Below are 12,607 nucleotides of genomic sequence, written 5' to 3' on the forward strand. Positions count from 1 at the left end.
ATCATAAATGGATATTGAATTTTGTCAAATGCTTTTTCTTCATCTGTGGGGTGATCATGTGATTTTTATCCTCCCTTTTGTTAATGTGGTGTGTCATGTTGATTGATTTACAAATACTGAACCATCCTTGCATCCCTAGGATAAATCCCACTATATCAAGGTACATGATACTTTTAACTTATTGCTGAATTTGGTTTGCTAATATTTTGTTGAGGATTTTTGCATCTACATTCTGTGATATTGGCCTATAATTTTGTTTTTTTGCAGTGTCCTTGACTGATTTTAGTATCAGGGTGAAGCTGGCTTTGTAGAGTAAGTTCAGAAGCATTCCTTCCTCTTCAATTTTTTGGTATAGTCTGAGAAGGACAGAATTTCTTTAAATGTTTGGCAGAATTCATCTGTGAAGCTGTCTGGTCCTGGACTTTTTTGTTTGGAGATTTTTAGATTACTAATTTAATTTCATTACTGGTAATTGGTCTATTCATATTTTCTATTTCTTCCTGATTCAGTCTTGGGAAATTGTGCATTTCTAGGAATTTATCCATTCTTTCTACATTGTCCATTTTATTGGCATGTATTTGTTTGTAGTGATCTTTTATGTAATTCTGTGGTGTTAGTTGTAACCTCTTTCATTTATGATTTTATTTATTTAATTTTTAATTGGTTTCTTGATGAGTCTGGCAAAAGCATTATCAATTTTGTTTATCTTTTCGGGACTTCCCTGGTGGCACAGTGGTTAAGAATCCGCCTGCCAATGCATGGGACACGGGTTTGATCCCTGGTCCAAGAAGATCCCACATGCCGCGGAGCAACTAAGCCCGTGTGCCACAACTACTGAGCATGCACTCTAGAGCCTGCGAGCCACAACTACTGAGCCCACGTGCCACAACTGCTGAAGCCCACACGCCTAGAGCCCATGCTTCACAACAAGAGAAGCCACTGCAACAAGAAGTCCGGGCACTGCAACAAAGAGTAACCCCCGCTCGCCGCAACTAGAGAAAGCCCGCACGCAGCAACGAAGACCCAATGCAGCCAAAAATAAATAAATTTTTTTTAAGTTTTATCTTTTCAAAAATCGGCTCTTAGTTAAATTAATCTTTTCTATTTTTTAAGTCTCTATTTCATTTACTTCTGTTCTGATCTATATTGTTTCTTTCCTTCTACTAACTTTTGGTTTAGTTTGTTCTTCTTTTTCTAGTTCCATTAGGTGTAAGGTTTTGTTATCCACTTCATGTGAATGCAAATGTTCATGATCCTCTTTCCTCACTGGGATGGAAAAGAATTTATTTACCAAAATCAGTGACCACAAATAATGTACCTGAAGCCACATTCATCTGTTCTAACAAAAATACTACACCCAGCATGACTACTGCAGCAAGGCTATTACAGCAAGGTAGTCTACAGTTATTCTGCAGGATCTATATGGCTCCTGCAGAGGCCAGTCTGGTGGATTAAATCGAGATTATCATCTTTGCATCTTTTAGATATTTAAGGGACGCACTCCACTGTCTTCTCTGGGATGCAACATTGTTTTTGATTCACTGTTTTGGCTGGGGGTAAGGGTGAGAAGTTTCAAAGGCTTCCCCTTAGTTTTCCCTGGTATGATATTTCTTACCTCACAAACCAAGACCCATTATGGGGCTATGACACGCTTGACATAACCAAGAATGTCGTTCCCAGTTTAGCAACATGAAAATGAACACCAGGTGGGTCTGCAGTCTAATGGGTCAGTGGGAAGTCCCACTTTGTTCAAGACTCCATTCATTACCTGCCCCCCATGTGCTTCCAAACTAATAGGGCGTATTATGGACTGAATGTTGGTGTCCCTTAAAAATTCATATATTGAAGACCTAGCCTCCAGTGTAGCTCTATTTGGAAATGAGTTCTGTAAGGACATAAGTAATTAAGATTAAGTGAGATCATAAGGGTGGGGACTTGATCCAATAGGATTGGTGCCCTTATAAGAAGAGACAACAGAGAGTTCATTCTTTCTCTCTTCACATGTGCACACAGAAGAGGTCATGTGAGCATACAGGGAGATGGTGACCACCTACAAGTGAAGAGAAGAGGCCTCAGAATAAAACCTACCTTGGGGGCTTCCCTGGTGGCGCTGTGGTTGAGAGTCTGCCTGCCGATGCAGGGGACACGGGTTCGAGTCTTGGTCTGGGAGGATCCCACATGCCACGGAGCAGCTGGGCCTGTGTGCCACAACTACTGAGCCTGCGCGTCTGGAGCCTGTGCTCCACAACAAGAGAGGCCGCGATAGTGAGAGGCCCGCACACCACGATGAAGAGTGGCCCCAGCTTGCCACAACTAGGGAAAGCCCTCGCACAGAAACGAGGACCCAACACAGCCATAAATAAATAAATTAAAAAAAAAAAAAACCTACCTTGACATCACCTTGATCTTGGACTTCCCAACCTCCAGAACTGTGAGAAATATATTTCTGTTGTTTAATCCATCCAGTCTGTAGTATTTTGTTATGGCAACCCAAGCAGACTAATATAGGGGCATTATGACACTTTGGGTTTCTGTTTATCAATGTCAACTCATTTCCTGCAGCGTTAATAGTCTTCAACATGTCTGGACAGTTCCCTTTCCTCAGTGAACAGAACTGTCACCTGAATAAATGGCCATAGGTCCATTTGGGCGAAGACTGAGGCTACCATCAGGGCATGTACTTCTTGTGGTATTTCAGAGAACTTCCTCCTGGGAATCTAGCTACCTCTTCATGTAGCAGGTTCTGGACCTGAACACTGACTCAGGTCTGGGCAAGGGATCATCTCTTTTCAAATTAAGGTAAGATTTACATAGCACAAAATTCATCATTTTAACCACTTTAGAGTGTACAATTTAGTGATTTTTAGCACATTCACAATGTTGTACAATTATCACCCCTATCTAATTCCAAAACATTTTATTACCTCTAAAAAGAAAATCTGTACCTATTAAGTAGTTGTCACTATTTTCTATGCCACCAACCCCCCACCAGCCCCTGACAACTACTAATCTACTTTCTATCTCTATGGATTTGCCTATTCTAGACATTTCATATAAATGGATTCATATAATATGTCACCTTTCATCTTTACTTTTTAATGGAAGATAACCCTCAGTTTCCTGCTTATCCATTGCCACTTTCTTTTGATTATATGTACTAAACAGCACCTTCATTTCCTGCTCATCTCTTTTGTCTCTAGGGAGGCCATGCTCTGTTAACCATCTTCACAATGTTACGTGGTTCAAGCCTGCCTCTATGAACTGAATGTTTGTGTCCCCACAAAAGCCATACATTTAAAGCCTTAATCCGCAATGTGGTGATATTTGGAGGTGGAGCCTTTGGGGAGTAATTAAATTCAGATGAGATCATGATGGTAGTACCTCCATGATGTGATTAGCATCCTTGTAAGAAGAGGTGGGGACCAGAGCTTCTTCTCTCTACCATGTGAGGATACAGCAAGAAGGCTGCTGTTTATAAACCAGGACGAGGGCCCTCACCAGAAACCACCACACATGCTGGCACCATGATCTCTGACTTTCAGCCTCCAGAACGGTGAGAAATAAATTCCTGCTGTGTAAGCCACTGAATGTATGGTATTTGTTATAAAAGCCCAAGCTGACTAAGACAGCTGCCATTCCAGCCCCTCTGGACATTACAATAATTGTAACACCCTGGCTTCTGGCAGATAAGCATCACCCTCTGGCCTCTATAACTTTGGGGTCCCATTGTTCCCATTGCTATCATGAGCCAAGCTCTGTGACAACTTCTCCTTCCATCAGTTATAACCTACAAAGGAGAGCCACCACTGACCTTGTTAGTTATTCTCCTCTCACTTATGCACTCATGATGGTCTTGGTAATGATGTGTCCTCTGGGTCTTGGGCTATAATTCCTTGGTGGGTTTTCTGGTGGTGCATAATATAAACATTTTGGCATGCCCAGTCCCTAAGCCTTTTAATCCCTTCCTCCACCATCAGCCATGGTAGTTCAGGCATTTAAATTTCATTCAGCCTGGGCCATTGCCTTCTCCAAGCTTCTAAGAGTCATCTTAACTCTGAGTTTGCACCATCCTCTGGCATCCTTGTCAGGATGTTAAATCTGATATCCTAAGAAAGTGGCCCCAAGTCAATAACCTCTTCCTTATCCAGTCTTAAATTTTAGTCACTTTGATCAAGAACCTTCCCTGGCTCCTGTCAGTACATGCTGACTCATTTTTGCAGCTCCTTTGGTTGGTCTCTTTCTTTCCATGTCAAGTCCAGCATGTCCTTGGATGGGTTATGTTGTGACTTAATCTTAGCTATTGGCCTGGAAGCCAGAAGAGGAAGCAAGGACAGATCTTGAGGGAGCCTCCACTGCTTTGCAGAAGAGAGTCCTCTGTAGTGTCTTCCCACAGAAGATAGGAGTACTAGCTCTTAATACGGAGGGGCGGGATATCTCTGCAGGCTCTGATGGTTCAGAGGAATCTGGGGATTCAAAATCTTTGAGGTTATCCACACAAATATCCTCATCCCATACATCAGGGACCCAAGTTTTCCAACCAAAGCCCTCACCTTGACATAGCAGTCCTGCCTTAGCTAAGAAGTCAATTGTCTTTGAAGACCAGTGACTCAAACTAAGTACTGAGTATGGTTTTCAGCAATTTTTGTTCTCTCATTGCAGGAGATAAAGGCCTTTTGTAATTACCAAAGAGGTCTTATGACATTCACACATAGTTTTCAAGTGCTTGTTAAATTCCCTCAACATTTCTTTAGCCCCCTGTAAAGTATCAATGCAACTTACTATCAGTCAGCAAATTTCATGTCATTGTTTTCATTGTTCACCCACTACCACCCTGGCACTTTTCCAAAGCTTGAATTATTGTACCAGTCAAGGCATTCTCCACCAGAACATTTTCCCAAATCACCAATGGTGAAAGTGTAAACAACTTGGCTGCCAATCTTGTGCTAGAAACTATCTTTGCCACACATACCACTTGGGATGCCAGCCAAATGATCCAATTCATAATCTTCACTGCTGGTGCCTTACTGCATCACTTCAGGTCCTTGAGTAAGCAGACACTAAGGTAGTATTAGGAGTGCAAGAGTTTTATTGGAGGGTGAGATCTGTCAAAGTTAGAGGGAATAAAGCAGGACTAGGCAGGGAAACCAATCAAAAACCAATGTAGATCCGACAGTCTTGGCATACCCAGTGGGGCTCTCCAGAATAAAAAAATGCCTATTAGAACTCTTGTATCCTACTTTATGATATGTTTGTTTGAATATAGAAACAATGTTTTGAATTAGTCATTGCTAGGGAAAATTTTAGTAAAAGCATTTCTTGTGGTAAACTGACAGAATTCTGTAACAGTGAACACCAATTTGAAAAATTGGATTCAAGCAAGCTCCTACCAAACATATTTTCAATTTCTTCTCAATTTTCTCTATTCTCTTGAGGTAAGAATATTTTGGAGACCCAGAACCCCATAAATGTGTAGGTAGGGATAACAAGAGGTTTGTTTGTATGTGTTTGCTTTTACTACATTTCAAGCTATGAAGGGAAATCATCAAGAGGAGGCAGTCAGAATGCAGCTACAAAGGTAAGTGGGTGCAAGCAGAAACATCAGGCTAATGTTAGACATTCTGTAAGAACAAGTCACTAGTGACATAAGAAAGACTGATAGGCTCCTTAATCCAGGGTCAGTATATTTTACAATTTGGGGATTACTTGTCAAAAGACATTTTCAATAAAGAAAGTGAGATTTTACCATTAAAGCTATAATTTTCAATCACATGTATATTTAACAGTCTCAAATGGTTCATGACCCTCAAGATCAACCTTCTTCTTCAATCCTCAAGATTTACCCTCAAAGTTCATTTTTCATTGAAGCAACACTATTGTTTTCAGTAAAAACATTCACAATTTATCATTTTTACCATCCTGTGAAATGTTCTCAATAAATTCTACAGTATTAGCTAATAAATTCAGGAGATAAGCACCTCCCAGCTTTATATGTGATAGATTTCACCACATTAATTTTTTCAGTTTCTATTCTGTTCACTAAAAATTCATCATCTTGTTGAAAATATTTTTGTTTGTACTTTGCAAATAAATATGAATTCACAAATATTCTCACTGTAAACAATAGTAAACAAAAATCAATGAGAAGCTAGATCAATAATGTTTGTCATCAACATGTTTGCATACATGTTTTGAGCATATAAAAATGTGTCCTTCAACAGTATAGTTCAGAAAGGTCAATTGTTTCAGCTTGGATACCAATTTTTGAGGCAAAACATATTTTAGCTAAATCTGCAGTACCAAACCTTCTCCAAACTTTCTCCCATTCAGTAGCATCGTTGTCCACAAGAATTCTGAAAGTAATTTCAAAAGCAGCTTTAATTATTTCATTTTTGTTTAAAACTTTTAGTGATTTTCTTCATAATTTGTGGGGTTGGTTTTTAAAAACCACTGAAAGATGGGTCATTTTATGCAGTTACTCTGACTTTATCCCCGTAAGTCACACTAAGGTTCAAGCTATTTTGCACCTCCATGATAATAAGACTCATGCTTGAAGAAGCACCAATGGTAGAGTCCTGTACTCCTCACCAAATATACATGTGCTACTCCACATTTCCTTAGACACTTGCAGTTAGATAAGCCTGTGTGACTAGCTTTGGGTTGGGAAAGAAAATAATATATGTCATTTCTAACTCAAAGCTTTTAAGAGCCAGTATGTGATCTTCCAATCTGGAAGCCAGGTTTTGAGATAACAGTCACAATACGGAAGCAAACTAGATTCTTGAGTCCCTGTTTGGAACAGAGCTGCCCTGCAGAGCAACTGGACCCACAGTTGACTGGTCAAGTGAAAAATAGTCACTGTACTCTTAAGCCACTAAGATTTTGAGGTTAATTTGTTAACCTAGCATAGCTTAGCATCTGGGTACATTCTACAATTTTTTTTTTAAGGGAATAGTTTTTTTTGGTTAGTTGTTTTTAATTTTACTAATTTATTTATTTATTTTTGGCTGTGTTGGCTCTTCGTTTCTGTGCGAGGGCTTTCTCTAGTTGTGGCAAGTGGAGGCCACTCTTCATCGCGGTGCGCGGGCCTCTCACTGTTGCGGGCTCTCTTGTTGCGGAGCACAGGCTCCAGACGCGCAGGCTCAGTAATTGTGGCTCACAGGACTAGTTGCTCCGCGGCATGTGGGATCTTCCCAAACCAGGGCTTGAACCCGTGTACCCTGCATTGGCAGGCAGATTCTCAACCACTGCGCCACCAGGGAAGCCCCATTCTACAATTTTTGATTACTGCTGACTCTCCCTACTGTGATTGGAGTAATGCTAATTCTTTTATTTTCTGCCAATAAGGTAGTCTTCAGGGAAAATGCCACTCGCTCACAACCTTTGATCATTTCAGTTATTTTCTTTATTCGAGTATGAATAATTTACATATTCATAGGTTTTAAGCTTATACTGTACATCAAAATTTTCATTTGCCACTACCCATGGGTGGCCCTAGTTGAAAATACAATTTTAAATGTATAATATTACATTTTTAAGAAGAAAAAGAGAGGCATTACAGTAATTTTTAAAGCAGAATTTCAGGTATATTTGTATTATAAGGGAACTCGCCGCCAAGGAAAGTAAAACTAAGTTTCATATTTATAAACAAAAGATTTAATTATGGGAAATTATGTTAGGAAGTTGAGCTGATTTGTGAGAAAATTATTTTCTACAATCTAAATCATATATAAACAAATACACAAACAAATGTATGCAGGGGTTTGAAAAGAGGCTACCTTTTCAAAATGCTAAATGTGTGAGCCTCGGCAGGGTGAATGAAAAATCACATGGTCTAGATCTAGGGGGCAGAGGATGAATAATAGAGTAGAAGTGGGTTCACAGCAAAAATGTACCCAATTGGGCGGGGGCAAAGGGGCAAATAAACAAGGTTTCCTTAATGATACAAAAGTCCAAATTTCCCAGTAATTCCCGGTATATAAAAATATTAAAACATACAAAACTTGAACAAATGTAAAACATAAAACTGGTAAAAGACATAAAAACACAAGATAACTACTGATTTTTCTTGTGGACTTATGTGACAAAATGTTTTAATAAAAAATATTCACGGGCTTCCCTGGTGGTACAGTGGTTGAGAGTCCGCCTGCCGATGCAGGGGACACGGGTTCGTGCCCCGGTCCGGGAAGATCCCACATCCCGCGGAGCGGCTGGGCCCGTGAGCCATGGCTGCTGAGCCTGCGCGGCCGGAGCCTGTGCTCCGCAACGGGAGAGGCCGCAACAGTGAGAGGCCCACGTACCGCAAAAAAAAAAAAATCCACAACTTTCCCCCAAAATCTTCACATAAATTTAATGCTTCAGAAAGATGAGACATGTTAATTCTTTGGTTTTAAGTATCCCCAGTACGCTGATATATATAATCCCAGGGACAGAATTACCTCAATTTGAGAAACGACACTCCAATTTGCCTAAAGATTATTCTGTATTACACTAGTACATCTGAACACTTTCAATTTTGAGTGTGTAGATTTTTCATATCAGTGCTTTCACTTAGTGATATTTTGTTTCTATGCCACCAGTTTACATTAAGGGGTACCAGACAGTTCAGGTTGCTACAATAGAATATCATAGCCTGGGTAGATTAAACAACAGAAATTTATTTCTCGCAGTTCTGGAGGCTGGGAAATCCAAGATCAAAGTGCTGGCATATTCAGTGTCTGGTGAAAGCACTCTCTTCCTGATTGGCATATGGCCATCTTCTTGCTGTACCATCACGTGGCAGAAAGAGAGAGAGAGGGAGAGAGAGAAAAGGAGAGAAAGCGAACGCTCTTAGGTCTCTTCTTATGAGGACACAATTCCCACGGTGAGGACCCCGCCCCCCCCGTGACCTCATGACCTCATCTAAATTTAATTACCTCCCCAAAGCCTCACTTCCCAATATCATATAACATATATATGATAAATTTTGGAACATAAAAAAAAATTCATATGTAACTCATACCTGAGCTCTTTTAGATATATTGTTGAGAGCTTGTCTATGATTTCATATAATGTTCTCTTTATGCAGGTCCATGAAATAAATTAAATTTCTTTCATATCTCAATCTGGAGGGGGGGATGGGAAACAATTTTCTTTTTCCCACAAAACTGCTTTGTTTTTTAAATTAATAATGCTGAATCTTTTAATTGGATTGTGGTGAAGCCATTTGCCAAAACGGCCCCCAGTGATCCCCAATGATCATATTCTTGTGTACTTTCATCTCACAATGTAATAGGGTTGGTCTGTGTGACCAACAGAATACTACAGAAGTAATGGTATGTCATTTCCAAAACTAGATCACAGAAGGCAATATGGCTTCCTCTGTTGCCTTCTCGCTTAAATCGGTCACTCTGGGAAATCCAGCTGTCATATCATAAGGACACCCAGGCAGCCCTGTGGAGAGGTATGGTGAAAAATCAATGCCTTCTGCCAACAGCCAGCCAAGAACCAAGACCATCAGCCTCAGCCAACAGCCATGTGATGAACTATCTTGGAAATGGATCCTGCGGCCACAGCTGACATCTTAACTTCAGCCTTAGGAGAGACCTGGAGCCAAAATCAGCAAGCTACACCCCTCCTAGATTCCTGACCCTCAGAGATAATAAATGTTTGCTATTTTAAGCAGCTAGGTTTTGAGGTAATTTGTTATACAGTAATAGATCATTTATCAATCTGCTTCCCTCTTTCTTTTGACTGTTAGGAATTCTAGATTCATATATGAGGCTCACCTCTAAAATTTATACAGGACTCTCAGCATGTATTTTTGTGTTCTAACATTATTTCCTTATTTTTATTTTTCTCTTACCTCAGTTTCCTCTTCTATTTATATACTCTTATTACAATATATGCTAAAGCCACCTCAAATAGTTTTTATGGGAATAAGGCAAAGTATTTTTTATGACAAAATGAAGAAAAATAACCAGAGGAGGATAACAAGATGTAAGTTAAGTTACTATTCCATGCTATACCTAAGTTTAAAGCTTTCTTCAACATGGAAGAAACAAAGCTATTATCTGAGGCTTTCTTAAAGGATTTGAATGTAAGTTCTAGATAGGAAAAAATATTCAACAGAAGTATAAGCTATTTGAAATGAATGTTATGCTTTTATCCTCTGAGTAGTGATTCGGAACCACTAGTCCACAAAGATAATTTCACCAGTCTGCTAGAAAATAAGAAAAATAAGGGCAATGCAGTCAATTTTCCATTAAATTAAATTTATTTAACTTAAATTTGGCTGTTTATATTGAGATTATGTTCTTTCTAATCTTGATGTATCTTCTTTTAGAATATGGTAATGATAGTGTATTGTGGGGGGTTTTTAATGTTTTTAATCACACAATTTCCCCATTTCTCCCAATATTTATGTGATTTTGTTTGGTTGTATCTTATTAAATGTTCCCTGTGCATGAAACCACTAAATGCAGAAACCACTGCTCCTAGAGAAGTATTGAAGGATGCTGGTGGAAGTGGAAGGGCAGTGCACAGATCTCAAGCCAAGGCCATGTTTGAGGGACAAAAACATACATACTTTCAGTATACACTTTGTTTTCATAACACGAACTCCAGACAAGAGAGCTCAACCAACGTGCACCTCAGGCCCTCCCCCTGGAGATAATACAAGAGAATATACAACACTTTTGCTCACTTAACATTACCTACTTTCTGAAGAATGTCTACAGATAATATATGTACAGTAAGTCCCCTACATATGAATGAGTTCCATTCCAAGAGCACGTTTGTAAGCCCAATTTGATGTAAGTCCAACAAAGTAAGCCTAGGTACCCAACTAACACAATCGGCTATATAGTACTGTACTGTAATAGGCTTACAATGCTTTTCACACAAATAACACATAAAAAACAAACACACAAAAATAAAGAAATCATTTTTAATCTTACAGTACAGTACTTTGAAAAGTACAGTAGTACAGTATAACAGCTTGCATACAGGGGCTGGCATCGAGTGAGCAGGCAAGAAGAGTTACTGACTGGAGGAGGGAGAGGAGGTGGGGGATGGTAGAGCTGAAGGATCCTCAGCAATAGGAGACGGAGGGCGAGCTGCACTTTCAGTCACACCTGACGTTGATGGCACAGGTTCTGGTTCCTTGCTGGATTCAATTCTATCTACCCTCTTGAAAAAACAATCCAGTGACGTCTGGGTAGTAGCTCCTTTTCTCGTTGTAGATGACATGGTAGCACTGGATTGTATTCTGAATGACTGCTGCAAACTTTGTGTACTGTTCTACGCTTCGGTCCTGTGCCTCAAAAACTAACAGTGCCTCCTCAGATAAAGAGAATCCCCTTGCCATTTCCTGCATCGTGAATCTCTTCGGTTCTTCAGTTACTTCTTCCTCTTGTCTCTCTTTGTCCTTTCTCTGGGCCTCCAATTCCATCAGGTCTTCATTAGTAAGCTGCACAACCTAAGTACACAAAAGCACAACCACTTGCAGAGGATGCATGCATGCGACAATGTACGCCAGACATGTGAACTAACTTATGTGACTGGACGTGAAAAGGCACGTTCGCATCTTTCAAAGTTTGCAACTTGTAGGGGACTTGTACTATGTTTCAAATGCATAGAACTGCTAGGCATAACTAATCAAATTCTATTAAAAGTGGTCTAAATTTATGGCAGGTTTTTATATATGTGTCATCTTCTAATTACTAGATACAAAAATATAATTTCAATGAGATGGGCATAATAAATTTTTTTATGTTTTTAACAAGGGGCCCTTGCAATAGTGGGAAACTGGTGCTAAACAAATGTTTTTGAATAGGTTAGAGGGGCTTGAAAGCAGAATATAGAAAAGAAAGAAGTGCTTGAATCTTCTTTCCCATAATACAAGCTCCTGGGAAAAGTTCTTAACAGTGATAAACTCTCAATCTGACACATAACTTTTTTTTCTTCATAAGGTTAAGTGGTTCCTTGCTGCTATCGCCAAATGAAGTAAAATTGCCTCACTTTTAAAAAAAAGGTGAAATTCTTTCTTTTTTCAGATTATCTGAAGAATGTGTTCAAGTCTAATATCCTATTTATGAGATAATAATAAGACCAATTCCATAAACTACCTTAGAAAATCAGTAATTTCTTCACAAAAAAGAGCTCCAGTTTCCACAAGTAATATAAGTAGATGGCTACAGCCTGCAACTTGTCATAGAGGAGTCAAGATATTCTGCATCTCCTATGTGCTTTGAATATTTAAACATGCTTCCAGTACTTACTGTACCTTCCATTCCATTTTCTCTGCCCCCAGCTTTAGGTTTCTTTGTGATAAACTGCATATTATAAATATACATCTTTCCCAATACTGGATATTGAATCCTTTTAATTATAGAAACATGTTCAGACTTAATCTTCTGGATTTTTCTTTAACTGTGAGGATGAGGATATGTCTGAAACTATTTTGCTACCCTTTAGCAGATGGACTTAAAAGAAGAATGGCAACCAGTTAACTTTCCTTATTGCTCCAAAAATTCTTTCACTATAATCCCCCACCCTTCAGGAATTGTTTTCTAATCAAGGTTTGCATTCCCCTCAAAACTGGAGAATAAACAAAGCTCAGCAAAGTAAA

The sequence above is a fragment of the Tursiops truncatus genome, chromosome 4 (assembly GCF_011762595.2).
Source record: "Tursiops truncatus isolate mTurTru1 chromosome 4, mTurTru1.mat.Y, whole genome shotgun sequence".
NCBI classification, from domain to species: domain Eukaryota; kingdom Metazoa; phylum Chordata; class Mammalia; order Artiodactyla; family Delphinidae; genus Tursiops; species Tursiops truncatus.